The sequence below is a fragment of the Stomoxys calcitrans genome, chromosome 1 (assembly GCF_963082655.1).
Source record: "Stomoxys calcitrans chromosome 1, idStoCalc2.1, whole genome shotgun sequence".
NCBI classification, from domain to species: Eukaryota; Metazoa; Arthropoda; class Insecta; order Diptera; family Muscidae; genus Stomoxys; species Stomoxys calcitrans.
The window spans coordinates 93,823,375-93,839,135 of NC_081552.1; the positions used below are offsets into that span (position 1 = coordinate 93,823,375).

The 15,761-nt window shown below is 38.3% G+C and overlaps 1 protein-coding gene across 2 annotated transcripts in view; it reads right to left on the reverse strand.

The window, feature by feature from the left end:
* Positions 1-260: 260 nt before the first annotated feature.
* Positions 261-15,761, reverse strand: part of LOC106093888 (uncharacterized) — a 60,612-nt gene continuing 45,111 nt past the window's right edge. The window contains exon 4 of one of the 2 annotated variants that reach the window (XM_059361023.1): positions 261-270. The gene's annotated coding sequence lies outside the window, so the exon portion shown is untranslated. Of the gene's footprint in view, positions 271-299; positions 319-15,761 lie in introns of those variants that run through there. The other variant, XM_059361024.1, reaches the window with a different exon arrangement.

Genomic DNA, 15,761 nt, shown 5'->3' on the forward strand with positions numbered 1-15,761 from the left:
AACCTTGTAACGGACAGCATTCATTGCTACGGAATAGTTTTGCCCGCAGTTTCTTAATGGCATTTTATCAATACCAAGGTTATAATAATGATTTTTTTCTATTATTACAAATAAGTGCTTATTCTTGAACTTCATGGAATGTTGTATGTAATGACATTTGTACTACCGGTAACACAGATGGTATCCATGTTGATAACTAGTTATATTTTAGCAACTAGTAAATCTAAGGATATTCATTATTTTACATGCTATGTACTTACCAAGTTTTTGCTGGGAAGGGGAAGAGATAGAAATATTATTAAATATATTAAAATGAAACTAAATGAGGTTTGAGTTATCATATAGAATAAGTAACTAAAATTTTCCCTTTTTAAAATGTATATTTACTGTGAATTGCACCCATACCATTAAGAATAATTAGCGGATAAGAATTTCGAACTGCAAACAATGACTTTTCATCGAACAGAGATAAATATAATATTCAAAAACAACAACTTTAGTCGAAACAAGTAAAATCGTGGTAAGTTCGGCCGGGCTGAATCTTATATAACCTCCACCATGGATCGCATTTGTCGTGTTCTTTTCCCGGCATCTCTTCTTAGGAAAAACAGGATATAAGAAAAGATTTGCTCTGCTATTAGAGCGATATCAAGATATGGCCCGGTTTGGACCACAATTAAATTATATGTTGCAGACCTGTGTAAAATGTCAGCCAATTCGAATAAGAATCGCGCCCTTTGGGGGCTGAAGAAGTAAAATATTGAGATCGATTTATATGGGAGCTGTATCGGGCTATAGACCGATTCAGACCATAATTTCATCCCAATCGGATAAGAATTGCGCACTCTAGGCTCAAGAAGTCAAGACCCAAGATCGGTTTATATGGCAGCTATATGAAAACATGGACCGATATGGCCCATTTACAATAACGACCTACACTATTAAAAGGTATTTGTGCAAAATTTCAAGCGGCTAGCTTTACTCCTTCGGAAGTTATAGTGCTTTTGGCAGACAGACGGACGGACGGACATGGCTAGATCGACATAAAATGTCGCGACGATCAAGAATATATTGGGTTGCCCAAAAAGTAATTGGATTTTTCATATAGTCGGCGTTGACAAATTTTTTTACAGCTTGTGACTCTGTAATTGCATTCTTTCTTCTGTCAGTTATCAGCTGTTACTTTTAGCTTGCTTTAGAAAAAAAGTGTAAAAAAAGTATATTTGATTAAAGTTCATTCTAAGTTTTATTAAAAATGCATTTACTTTCTTTTAAAAAATCCGCAATTACTTTTTGGGCAACCCAATATATACTTTATGGGGTCTCAGACGAATATTTCAAATAGTTACAAACAGAATGACGAAATTACTATACCCCCCATCCAATGGTGGAGGGTATAAAAACGACGAAAAAATTTAGAAATTTTTCTGCAACAATATATATTTGAATCTCAACGACCCAAAGCAAAAATTTGTTGTTGAAAGGCACTCGCCTTGCAAGTAGCGCTGACAAACTATCGATAACACTATCGATAGTTTAATTTTTGCGCCAATATCGAGAGTTTTTAACACTATTGAAATGTACCAAAAAAAAATGAACTCTATAATTTTTAATTTTTTGAATTAGGAAAAGTAACCGAAAATCAATAACTGAAATGACTAAAATAAAGCAGGTTTGTGAAGTTGTTTATCAATAAGAAAGGCCGTTATACTTTATATTCAATACTCGGAGAGCATAACTGAAACGTTTAGACATATTTTCCACATGGATAGACGACGAAGTTTTTTATTCGGCCAGTTTTTCTAAAATGGCGAAAGAAAATGGTGTGAAACGGGTATTTGGAGAAGATTATAAAAAAACTTGGATGAAGGGGAATTGCTGCCCAGCACTGGAAAGCCCTATACTGGAATGGAAAAAGTCCTGTTTGGTGGCGCTGGTACTGCCTTTCAGATATTTCGCCCCAATGTGGATATCATATTGGTGCACTAATCCCAAATTTCTTAAATTTGAGCTTATAAATGAAGGCCTATAAGGAATATGTGAATTCAGTTAATATGTCCGGTATAAGGGTGTTTTTGGGGGTGAGGCGGACCCCCCTGTATCTGATTAGTGCTCTAGTCTCAAAGACCTTTCATTTGAACCTAATATTGTCATTATTAGTCTATATTTCTATTAGGCGGAAATATCTGGGGCGACCGCCCTTGGAATCCCACTTTAAATAAGAATACCAAACTACTTTATTCTTTTGGTTTTGGTGGTGGATTGGAGTAGCCAAACCTTTTGCCCCGAAAGTGGATATCAGATTCATACTCTGCTCCCAAAAACCACATTTGAGCTATATATTGCTATAGTAGGTATATGAGATGAGTCGTCCCTGAAACACTTGGCCATAAAACTGATATCAGATTTGAGCCCTTTTTTGCCATAATCCACAAATATGTCCAAATATTCCACCTACGCATTTAGTCCTGAAAAAAGATCAGCATCAAGCTCTACTCTTATATTGCTTTTATTTGAGTCGCAATTGCAATTGGTTTAGGATGAGTTTATGGGGTGCCACTACCCCCAAACACTTGGCCTCAAAATTGCATATCAAATTCGTTTTCTACTGTCAAATACCTATCATTTGAGCCCTTTATTGCCATAGTAGGCAAACATTGTCGGTTTGATGGTATTTTAGGGGGCGGATCCTGAAATGATATCAGTATCGTGGTAGAGCACGATTTTGTTTGAGCCCCATAATGTCAAGCATTTTATAGGTAGCGATCCAAATATTCAGGGCTATGGGTCTCGTTCAGATCCGCACTAATTAATTTTTTTTTGTATTGTGTATCTACATTCAAAATCATATTTCAAACCCACCACTTGGGAAACCACATTTTTAAAGATCCGCATGGTCTCCTGTGCTTATCCCAATTTGACGGTAAAAAGTGTACTCTCCTACCAAAGACCTTTTATTGCTGTTCTATTCTATCCTGATAGGCCTTCATTTATTATTATACCCTACACCACCACTGTGGCACAGGGTATTATAACTTTATGCATTGGTTATTTGGTTTTGAAAATAATCGGTTCAGATTTAGATATAGCTCCCATATATATCTTTCATCCGATATGGCCTATTAAGACTTTAGAAGCCACAATTTCTTCCGATCTTTACAAAATTTAGAATTTTATGTTTTTTTTTGACGTCCCAATACGTGCGCAGAATTTCATAAAAATCGGTTCAGATTAGCATATAGCTTCCAACCGATATGGCCTCTTAAGGCTATAGAAGCTTCAATTTTGTTCCGATCTTTACAAAATTTAGCATGATATGTTTTTTCTGATGTCCAAATACGTGCGTACAATTACATTAAAATCAGTTAAGATTTAGATATAGCTCCCATATATATCTTTCATCCTTTGAAGGCTATAGAAGCCACAATTTTAGTCCGATCTTTAAAAAATTTTGCATGAAATGTTTTGTTTGATGTTCTAATATGTGTGAAAAAATTTTATAAAAATCAGTTCACATTTGAATATAGCTCCTATATATATCTTCCATCAGGTATGGCCTCTTAAGGCTACAGAGGCCACAATTTTGGTCCGATCTTTGAAGAATTTGACATGAGATTATTTGACTTCCAAATACGTGTGCAAAATTTCATTAAAATCGGTTCAGATTTGTATTGGGTTGCCCAAAAAGTAATTGCGGATTTTTCATATAGTCGGCGTTGACAAATTTTTTCACAGCTTGTGACTCTGTAATTGCATTCTTTCTTCTGTCAGTTATCAACTGTTACTTTTAGCTTGCTTTAGAAAAAAAGTGTAAAAAAGTATATTTGATTAAAGTTCATTCTAAGTTTTATTAAAAATGCATTTACTTTCTTTTAAAAAATCCGCAATTACTTTTTGGGCAACCCAATATATAGCTCTCATATAAATCTATCATCCGATATGGCCTTTTAAGACTATAGAAGCCACAATTTTGGTTTAATTTTTATAAAATTTAGTATGAGGTGTTTTATTTGTCGATTTAGTTCGTGTGCTAAATTTTATCAAAGATATATGTAGCTCCCATATATATCTTTCACAAGCCGAACCGGGCCCGCTCCGCTGCGCCTTCTTTAACCCTCTAATATCTTTTTAGGGTGGGGATACTTCGCCCTGAATCCTAATATCGAATTCGTGCCATTGTAGCCTATGACGCTGAACGGGTTCGAATCCTGGCGAGAACATCAGACAAAGCGGTGTCGCCCTATTAATGCTGGCGACATTTGCGAGGATCAATGCCACGCATGGTAATTTAAAAAAATTTCTCCAAAGAGGTGTCGCTCTGCGGGACGCCGTTCGCACTCGGCTATAAAAAAAGTGCCTTATAATTGAGTTTAAACTTGAATTGGGAACCACTCATTGATGTGTGAGAATTTGCCCCCTTTCGGTTCCTGGCGGTAATGTTCTTCCTTAGGATAGTGTTCTCTCTCGCCTCTTCCTTCCAGACAAACGTACACAGTTTATGAAAATTTTAATAATATCGGTTCAGCCAAGTATCATATAGTAATAATGGGTTTAATGGCGTTTTTGAGGGTTGGCGTGACCCCCTATACTTCGATCTGATTTTGTATACCAGATTCGTTATCTACTCCCCCATACTTTTCATTTGATACCCATATTGCCCTTATCTGACCAATTTTGATTTTGTGTGGTGTTTTTGGGGTAACGATGGAGGGTCCGCCCCTTCCGTCATGAAGCCTATTCCTACTTCCTGACTATATTCGTAATCTACTCCCAAATACCTTTCAATCGAGTCCCATATTGTCATGATCGTCAAATAAACCTTTTTTAAGCGGTTTTGGGGCTGGGGCGGCCCCCAGGTGCTTAGACCCAACTTTTATTATGAAATTCCTACTATACTCATGAATATCTTTCATCTGATTCCCATATTGTCCCGATCGGTCCACTTTTATTTTTGGGTAGTACCAAAAAATTATATAGCCTTTGTTTCCTTCCAAACCAACCCACACAATCTGTGAAAATTGGGGTGGGGAACCCCATGCCACACTAAAGGTGACATTTTTATGCCAAGTACGTACTCTACTCTTCAATACCTCTCATTTGATACCCATATTGCCCAAAGCGGTAAAAGTGTCTTGTTGTGTGGTGTTTTTAGAGGTGGGGTATGCCCAACACTTATGGTGCCAATTTTATGCCAAGTTCGTACTCTACTCATAAATACCTTTCATTTTAAACCCATATTATCGCAATCGGTAAATATGTCCTGTCAGATTTGTATTCTACTTTTAAATACCTTTCGTTTGATACCCATATTGCCCAAAGCGGTGAATGAGTCCTGTGTTAGGGTTTTTTGGGGGTGGAGGACCCCCCAAAAACTTAGGGTGAAATTTGTATACCAAGTTTGTAGTTGGGCAAGAGGGAGGGTCCGCCCCCCCCCCACCCCCCCTTCGGATATCAAAAAATTTAGTACCCTATTTTCACCGGGGGCTCAAACTCGACCATCATGAAAATCGGTTCAGCCGTTTTCAAGTCTATACGGATCAGACAAAAAAACTAACAAACAAACAGACAAAGAGCGACAATTGAATTTTTTTTATAATAGAAAGATAGGTAGTAGAAGAAGAAGATAAGACCCAAAAGTAAAAATGAAATAAGGCCGCAACGAAATAAAAAAAACAACTGAAATTAAATAAGGTCCCAAATGAGTGGCAGTAAATAAATCCTTTGCTCCTTTTCTTGTGGAATTTCTACATATTCCTGACCAAAAAAAAATTCAAAAAATACTTCAAAAATAATGAATAACGCCTTCATAATTCAACAAGTACAATTATAAACAAAAAACGTAAAATTTTTCATCACAATTAGTTCTTTCAAAGGTTTTAGACATTGTTCCGTTAAAGGAAAAGCAAGTAAAAGGGTGTTATGTTCGGCTGGGCAAATTCTTTGGACGGCAGAAACTAAAAAAGGGTAATGGGAGGTCATAGTAAGAAATCCTCATGGAGTATTTATATGCTTGGATAATAATTTTGCCCTCTAAAGACTCAAGAAGTATATTCGAGACATCGGTTCATATGGGAGCTACATCAGGTTTGAATCGATTGAAGTCATATTTGGTACATATAATTTCAGCCAAATCGAATAATAATTTCGCCCTCAATGCTGCTAGAAGTTTATTAGGGAGATGGCTTTTTATCTAAACGTGGACCGATATGGCCCATTTACAATTCCAATCGACCTAAATTAATCAAAAGCAGTTACGCAAGCGTGCTTATGGGTTTTGGTTATCCGCCCTATTGTGCCTCTTCGTTACCGATGGGATTCTTTGGTCCTTGGAGGAGGAATGAGTAAAAGTGGTTGCCTATGTTGATGACGTCATCATCCTTGTGTTTGGTCCTTGATGGAGTGGAGCTGCCGCTCTCTCCTGGGCGTTGTTCTTGACCACAAATTTAACTGGAGGAGAAACCTTGAGGAGAGAATCAAGCGGGGGCTACATGCACTCTACTCATGTCGTAACTCGGTGGGCAGGAGTTTGGACTTAGGCCGAGTACGGTCCACTGGATTTACATTGCTGTGGTTCGGCCGATCGTCATCTATGGGTGCCAGGTGTGGTACAGGGCTCTCGAAATGGTGTATCTTCGCGGTATGTTGGGCAAAGTGCAGGGTATTGCGGCGGTGCTAATATCAGGGGCGAGGAGGGTGCTCCAAGGACCGCGCTTAATACTATACTTGATCTGAATCCTTAGCACTTATACGTGGAGTGGGCGGTATTGAAGACTGCACTAAGACTAAGGACGCTATTCGGTTTTCGAGCTTTTGTGTGTTCTGCGGAAAGCTGCTGGCGTGGGACGACTACGTGATATTGGCGGCGCGACGGACTATGTGCCAAGTGGATCTTTCTTCAAGCAGAGGTTTTCGCAATCCTTAGGGCATTGGATATGATCCTAAGTCAGGAGCGGCGGCCCTCTTAGACTGTCACGATTTATGCTGATATACGGGCGACGCTGAAGGCCCTGGCTGCGGGTCGCGTATGGTTACGTGTCGGACATTTGGGGGCTACTATCAGATTGTGCTGGGTTCCGGGCCATGAAGGGGTGGCGGGTAAGGAAGTGGCTGACGAGCTGGTCAGGTTTGGGTAACCGATGGAATCTGGGCGATGAAGGAGTTGGAGACGGTTGAGCATCTTTTGTACCAGTGCCTCGCGATTAGGGGAGAAGGCGTAGGATTATGTTTGAACACCTCTTCTCTTCACTGAACTCTCCACAGTCTCTCGACCCCCGAGTCATTTATGACTCTGCAAGGATCTGGGATGGCTGACGGGGAGGCCGGCTTTTTAGTGTCTATTCATACTTTTCAAATGGCTTTCGTCTCTCTCTCTCTCTCTTCTTTCTTTTCAATTTCTTTCTAGGACGAACACAACGGACCAGTGGTCTCCAAGTGAAGCGGTTGGCAACTGCGATTGCCCGGCACGTGTTCTTTAATCTAATCTAGCTCCCATACAAACTCCCTATACGATAGGTACTTCTATAGCGATTTTATCTTCCGATTATTTTCAACGAAAGGGTCTTATATTGTCGACTATGACTATGAAATTTGACTTTCCTTACCTTATTTGAGGTAATACAATGATCCATCGCACCTAATATCACACGTTCGGCCGGGCCGAATCTTATATACCCTTCACCATGGATCGCTGTGACAAGTCTTTTAAATGACTTTCTCAAATATATAAGAACTATATATATATTATAGACCGATATGGACCAGACTTGCAGCGGATGTTAAAAGTCATAGATAAATACCAACTCAAAAATATCAGAAAATCGAGTAATAAATGCGACCTCCAGAGGGAGATCGATTTACATGGCAACTTGACATACAAGTTATGAACCGATTTTGACCATACTTATAGTCATTAGAAGTCAAAACCAAACGCTATGTTCGAATTTCATCCAAATTGGCTAAAATTTCCGCCCTCTAAAAGCTCAGGAAGTCAAATCAGAAGATCGGTTTTTATGGCAGCTATATCAGGTTATAGACTGATTCAGACCATGCTTGGCACACGCAACGTGCAAAATTTCAGACAAATCGGATAAGACCTGCGCTCTCTAAAAGCTAAAATAGTCTAATCGGGAGATCGGTTTATACGTCACCTGTATCAGTTATGAACCGATTTGAACCATTCTTGACACAGTGTTTGGAAGACATACCGAAACACCATGTGCAAAATTTCAATCAAAGCGGGTGGTAATTAGCACGGAACGGGTTAACAGTGAGCACCACACAGGCTGGAACTTTGAGCTCCGACATGGGTGGCGTCCATCGTTTTCACGCGAAACTTAACTGAAAGCTACCGGACGCGTCCACAGGTTGCGGATAATGGAAAGCTTCGTCTTTATGCGGATTAAAAACGACCGCGGGCAGTCAGCGATTTTTGAGAGGAGAGTCTCAGTGATGAGTCAGATGGCACTGGCTCTTAATAAAATACTGAGTGTCAATGATACTCGAGATGACTAGGCGAGTTTTTGGCGCATTCAAACAACTAATTTCCAATATCAGCGTCTGTTTCCAGGTTAGGGGCGGCTGGGGGCGAGCGTCGGATTTTGGAGCAAGCGTCTCTTGACAACCAGGGATACATACAGACCAAGGATAATTTTCTACGAGCGCCTAGAGAGAGAATATGACCGCTGCCCCGCCAGATTTCTGGGACGACAAAAGCCCTTTTCATCGGGAAATTTGGTCGTCCCGTTGTGATCGAGGCTTATTTCGTATAGACAATTGCGCCTTCTAAAGGCTCAATAAGTCAAATCAGAAGAACGGTATATATGGCAGCTATATCAGGTTATATACCCATTTGAATCGTACTTGGCGCAGTTGCTGGAAGTCATAACAAAACGCAACGTGCAAAATTTCAACCAAATCTGAATAAGAATTGCGTCTTCTAGAAGCGCAGTGACTCCGGAGATCGATATGGCAGTTATATGTACCCACATATGGACCAATCCCATTTACAATCCCAACTGCACTAATAAGGAATGTTTGTGCAAAATTTCAGGGGCCTAGTTTTACTTCTTCGAAAGTTAGGGTGCTTTCGACAGACGAACGGAGCTAGACACGTCCATCGACTTCAAATGTCATGACGATCAAGAATATATGCACTTTATGGGGTCTTTGACGAATATTTCGAGATGTTACAAACGGAATAACAAAATAAGTATATCATAAAAAATTAATAAAAAATAGTGGCAGACTTGATTTATGCAATATTAAACTGTATTAATGTACCACAGTACTAATAAAAAAAACTGAGAGCACCATTATCTTCAGCATGACTCATATCAATTTATAACAACCCCGCAAACATTTTCTATCGTACGAGTCACTAAATCCGCACTCAAGGAAGTAGAAAAACATCCAAGCGATATAATTTTTTTAGTCTAATTAGTGTCTCGGTACGGGAGAAAATTTGCCACTTGGAGATATATCCCAACGAGAGACTAAAAAGGGACTGCGAAATTTTTAAAATTCGATTAAGTACGTCGTTTAAAAAAGAGTAAATCCTTTTTTTCTAAGTTTTTTCGGCTGTGAGGGCGAGGATTTTTTTTCTTTTTCTTTATTTGTTTCTCTTTTCTTGCCGATCTTAATGATCGAAAAATTTTTTGCAATGATTTAAAAACCGCAGTAGGCATTTGAACAGCCAACCTCCTGATTGCGAGGCGCGTGCTCTCCCTCTGTGCTGCACGCCCTACTTGATTACAGGGTCTTTGGCCTATAAAAGCCACATTTATTATCCGAATTTGCTGAAATTTGGGACAGTGAGTTGTGTTAGGCCCTTCGACATCCTTCGTCAATTTGGCTCAGATCGGTACAGATTTGGATATAGCTGCCATATAGACCGATTCTCCGATTAGGGGTCTAAGGCCCATAAAAGCCACATTTATTATCCGATTTTGCTGAAATTTAGGACAGTGAGTTGTGTTAGGCTATTCCACTTCCTTCCTTTTGTCCAGATCGTTTCAGATTTGGATATAGCTGCTATATAGACCGATCCTCCGATTTAGGGTCTTAGGCCCACAAAAGTCAAATTTATTATCCAATTTGATGAAATTTGGGACAGTAAATTGCGTTAGGGCCATCGTCATCCTTCGTCAATTTGGCCCAGATCGGTTCAGATATGGATATAGCTGTCATATAGACCGATCAGCAGATTTAGGGTCATAGGCGCATAAAAGCCACATTTAGTATCCGATGCTGAAATTTGGGACAGTGAGTTGTCCTAAGGCCTTCAATATCCTTCGTCAATTTGGCTCAGATCGGTTCAGATTTGGATATAGCTGCCATATTGACCGATTTCTTGATTTAAGGTTTTGGGCCCATAAAATGCTCATTCATTATCCAATGTCGCCGAAATTTGGGACAGTGAGTGTAGTTAACCCCCTTGACATACTTCTGCAATATCCCACAGATCGGTCCAGATTTGGATATAGCTGCCATATAGACCGATATCTAGGTTTTAGGTTTTGGGGCCATAAAAAACGCATTTATTGTCCGATGTCGCTGAAATTTGAGACAGTGAGTTTAGTTAGGCTCTTCGACGTTCTTCTTTTATTTTTCCCAGATCGGACCAGATTTGAATATAGCTGCCATATAGACCGATATCTCGATTTAAAGTTTTGGGCCCATAAAAGAGCCCATTTTTGTTCGATTTCGCCGAAATTTGGGACAGTGCTTTGTGTAAGGCTCTTCGACATGCCATGTAGACCGATATCTCGATTTAAAAGGCGCATTTATAATCCGATTTCACTGAAATTTGATACAGTGACTTATATTAGGCTTTTCGACATCCGTGTCATATATGGTTCAGATCGGTTTATTTTTAGATATAGCTTCTGTACTTATTAGTATTTGGTCCAAATCGGAACATATTTTGATATAACTGATATGGGACATAAGGTATGAAATTTTCATCGAATTATGATGAAATGTGGTTTATATATATATACCCGAGGTGGTGGGTATCCAAAGTTCGGCCCGGGCGAACTTAATGCCTTTTTACTTGTTAGATTTGTACCAATAACAGTCGATGATATGAAACTATTTAGCGAAACATGTAAGAAGACAGTAATGTATTTTGTTGTTTTGAATCATGAAATCTGTACAAACTTTCTTTAAAAAGTACCTAAAAACTGTCAATTCAGAGAGGGAGTGAGAAATTAACTCCCAAATGTTTGGGGGGAATATAAAATCCATTATATTGAGATGTATAAGAATTGACAGCAATTAAGTCTAGATGATCTTTCATTTAAGACAAATGACACATGATTTATACATGACAACTTAATTGCAATTTTTCTTTCTTGAGGCCTCTAGCCCAGAAAAATTGTTGGCGCCACAAATAGAAAACAAATCCAAATATTACACTTTCAATGTTTTACTAGATTATTAATATTGCAAAAATATTGCACAAAATTAGCTGATATTGAGACATTTCATAATAAAAACTAGGGCCTAAGGGTTTGATAATAATACCACAGTTAATTGAATTTTATTGTTTCAAAATTATTATTGATTTATTTTTCAAATTTAGTAATACGATGTTATGTTAAGTCAACTTGTCCTTGCTGCAGTACTTTGACATGTTTTATTATTAAACATTACGATTTCAATATATTTTTTCAAACAAGAGATGTCATAAAAAAATATTTTGTAGCATGAAGTCTTCAAATAAGGTTTTGCATATACACTCACTCACATCTTTGAAATGAATATTTTTTGTACACTCTTTAATTTTTTAACTTTTAATTATAGTCTGTGTTTTAACTTTTAAACTTGTTTCCTTTTTTTACCAATAAAACATTTTTAAACTTTTTCACTTCGATTGTAAGTGTGTCAGATTTGTTTTCTTATTTTTTACTTTGTTCTTATTTAAATGTGCAGAAAACAACGACCATCACAACTTTCAGCAGCCGGTGTCTGTAACCTTACTGACGGGTTTTGTTTTGATTTCGATTTGAATTTTTTTTTCATGAAACGCATTCAATTTTGTTTATTTTCTTATTCTTTGGGTTTTTGTTGTTGTATTTGTTTGCTTGAATCTTAGACTTACATGCACCTAGGACCCACGAGAGAGTGTAAGTAGATCTACATAAATACACACGCAGTGATGTAGCTGTTCAATATTGATAAGAGTCGCATTCAACGACAACAGTGACAGTGACAGATATACAAAACCGCTGTGTACAAAAGGGCAATAAAATCAATTTGAAATATGCATTGAACTCGATAGAATTCGTTACAATGGCATCAAAACAAGCGAGTGTCACTACCCTCTTTGCAATCGATGCATTCAGGCGAAACTTTAATCCGCCATACATTAGAAATTTGAAATTTTCTTGATGTGAGTGTTAACAAGTAAAAGCGTGCCAAGTTCGGCCGGGCCGAATCTTTTATACCCTCCATCATGGATCGCATTTATCAAGTTCTTTAAATGACTTTTTCGAATAGAAAAACACCGCCTCCAAAATTTCAGGCAAATCTAGTAATAATTGCGCCCTCCAGAGGCTCGAAAAGTCAAAATTGGGAGATCGGTATATATGGAGCTATATCAGGTTACACACCGAGTTAGACCATACTTAGAACAGTTGTTGGAAGTCATACCAAAACGATATATGCAAAATTTCGGCTAAATTGGATAAGAATTGCGCCCTCTAGAGGCTCAAGAAGTCTATTCGGCTGATTGGTTCATATGGATAGGCCTATACTTGGCATAGTTGTTGGAAGTCATACCAGCCAAATCGGATAAGAATTGAGCCCTCTAGAAGCATTAGAAGTCAGAACTCAAGGTCGGTTTATATAGCAGTTATATCAGGTTATGAACCTAAGTAAACCATACATAGCACAGTTATTGGAAGTCACAACGAAAAACGTCATACAAAATTTTAGTCGAATCGGATAAGAGTTGCGCCCTCTAGAAGCTCTAGAAGTCAGGACCCAAGGTCGGTTTATATGACAGCTTTATCAGGCTATGAACCGATTTAGACCATACCTAGCACTGGGATGTGATACCAAAACACCACGTGCAAAATTTCAGCCAAATCGGATAAGAATTGCGACCTTTAGAAGCTCTAGAAGTCAGGACCCAAGGTCGGTTTATATGGCAGCTATATCGAAACATGGACCGATTTAGCCCAATTTCAACCGACCAACACTAATAAGAAGTATTTGTGCAAAATTTCAAGGGCCTAGCTTTACTCCTTCGAAAGTTAGCGTGCTTTCGACAGACGGACGGACGGACATGGCTAGATCGACTTAAAATGTCATGACGATCAATAATATATATACTTAATGGGGTCTTCGAGGTGTTACAAACGTAATGACGAAATTAGTATACCTCCATCCTATAGCGGAGTGTTTAAAAAAGGTATACTATATCATCACCTACAGATCTACAACACCAATCAATTTTATGGTGTCTTATTTCTATGTGACCGACCTACGCTTAAGATTCATTTTGTGAACTTAGTATAGACAAGTCCATCTAATAGCTGCAAAATTTTATGGATTCATGAGAAATTTTGATTTGATTGGACGAGCCTCCAAAAGTTGCGAATTTATTCATACTCTCAAGCAAAACATATAGGCCTTATGTTTTTCATGCGAATAATAACAAGTAAGAATAACAAGTATAGAAATTTGCCGTTTTCTTACCATGGATAGTATTTTTATACTACAAAGGATGGGGGTATACTCATTTTGTCATGCCGTTTGCAACACATCGAAATATCAATTTTCGTTAAAGTACGTACAATCTTATTTGTCGTTAAAACTTAAGACAACGTACGTCAGTCGGTGTGTCCGTCCATCTGTTTTTCTGGTGAAATCACGTTACAGTCTTTAAAAATAGAAATATTGAGCTGAAAATTTGCACAGATTATCTCTTGATATATTCCCCATATCGGATGTTACCCGACCAATGTTGTGTGTATCAAGCGGAGATCCTTGCAATTAAAAAAGTGTTGGAAGGGTCACGATATAATGTCATAACGACGATTAGCATAAGTATATTTTCAGGCTGTCAGGCAGCTGTTGAATTTCTGAGGAACATATTTCTGAATTCAAAAACCGCCCTCGACTGTCGCAGATCTCTCAACGAGATAACTGAACCGTTCAAAATTCATCTTGGGCCGAATTGCCGCATACGTCTTCGAGTGCGCTTTCGTATCGAATAAAATTTCATCTCTTATTTAATGGATGTTATAACTCTTGAAACACACATTTCAATGTCAAATTTTGAATAAATTTTGATCGAATTAAGCATCCGCGTTCTTCAATTTCAAAAATTCTCCTTCAATAAAGAAGAACATAATTCACAATAGGAAGATTTCGAACGAATTTACTAATTCACGTGTGCGATAATTCGGTCCCTGTTCTGGGTGTCGGGCCACGGTCATATCCCAGAACATTGTAAAGCAGACGAGTTTGCTAGACTAGAAGCTACCTTACACATCCCAAGGGAACTGGGATCTGTGGGCATGCCTCTAGCGACATGTAAGCTAAGTCTTCAAGATCAAGCCCAAAAGGCAAAAACCTAAACCTAACCTAAAGTAATCCCCATACAATCCGATCTCCCTATTCAAGTTCTTGGGCCCATAAAAGGGGCATTTATTAACCACTTGGGATTAAATTTGGCAGAGCAGACTATTAAGCTTTTAATCATCCATGTTCGTATTGAACATATGGCCCAGACCGGTCTATATTTGGATACAGCTGCCATATATTCCAATCTCCCGTTTTAAGAACTTGGGCTGAAATATGACAGAATGAGTTGTGCTAGGCCCCTCGACGTTCGTACAGAATATGTTCCAGATCGGACTATATTTAGATATAGCTGCCAAATATCCGATCTCCCGGTTAAAGGTCTTGGGACCATAAAAGGCGCATTTATTAAACGATTTCACTGAAATTTGACACAGGGAGTTGCGTTAGGCTCTTCAATTTTCTTGCTCTTATATTATTCGATTTATTTATATTTCGATTTATTCGCAAAATTTATTCGGAAATTTTTATTTCCTACCAAAATTTAAGAAATATCCTTCCAAACCCGACCAAAACCTACCAAATATTCTACAAGCCAAAAATGCGGTATATATGTTTTTATACCCACCATCAAAATGGGCCATTTTGCCGTTCCACATCACAACAAATTATACATTTTCAAACCTACAAAGTATACATACTAAATTCCCGTTATATTCATAGACGAATTTGGCATGCCCATTCGTCTGTTTGTAAAAAACACTCTTGAGCCTATAGTTCAAAGATGACCTATATATTGATATATCGCACTTTATACCGCTCTGGCGATAAAAAAAATCTTAAGTTAATAAAAGTCGAATCTTTGTCCCACCAAATGTGCTGAGTTTGGATAAAGCCATTTCCCGATTTAAGGTCATGTCGCCGTTGGAGTAATTTGCATGGACTGCTCAACACCTGAGTATGGATCTGATCTGACCATATTTGTTTGGAGCTGCAATATTGAAACGTTTTCCGATTGAAAGCACAAAAGACGCATTTCTTACCCAGAATTCACAAAATTTGGAATAGATCCCTAAACAATTGTACCAGTTACAGTCCATATTAGAACTTACACCCTTTTTCCTGAAATTTAAAACAGTGAAGTATTTTGTAACAGTATTTGGATCCTCGATATCTATGGGTTTATTCTACACTCTTTACAAGTACACAAAAACGACAAGAAGCGAGAAGAA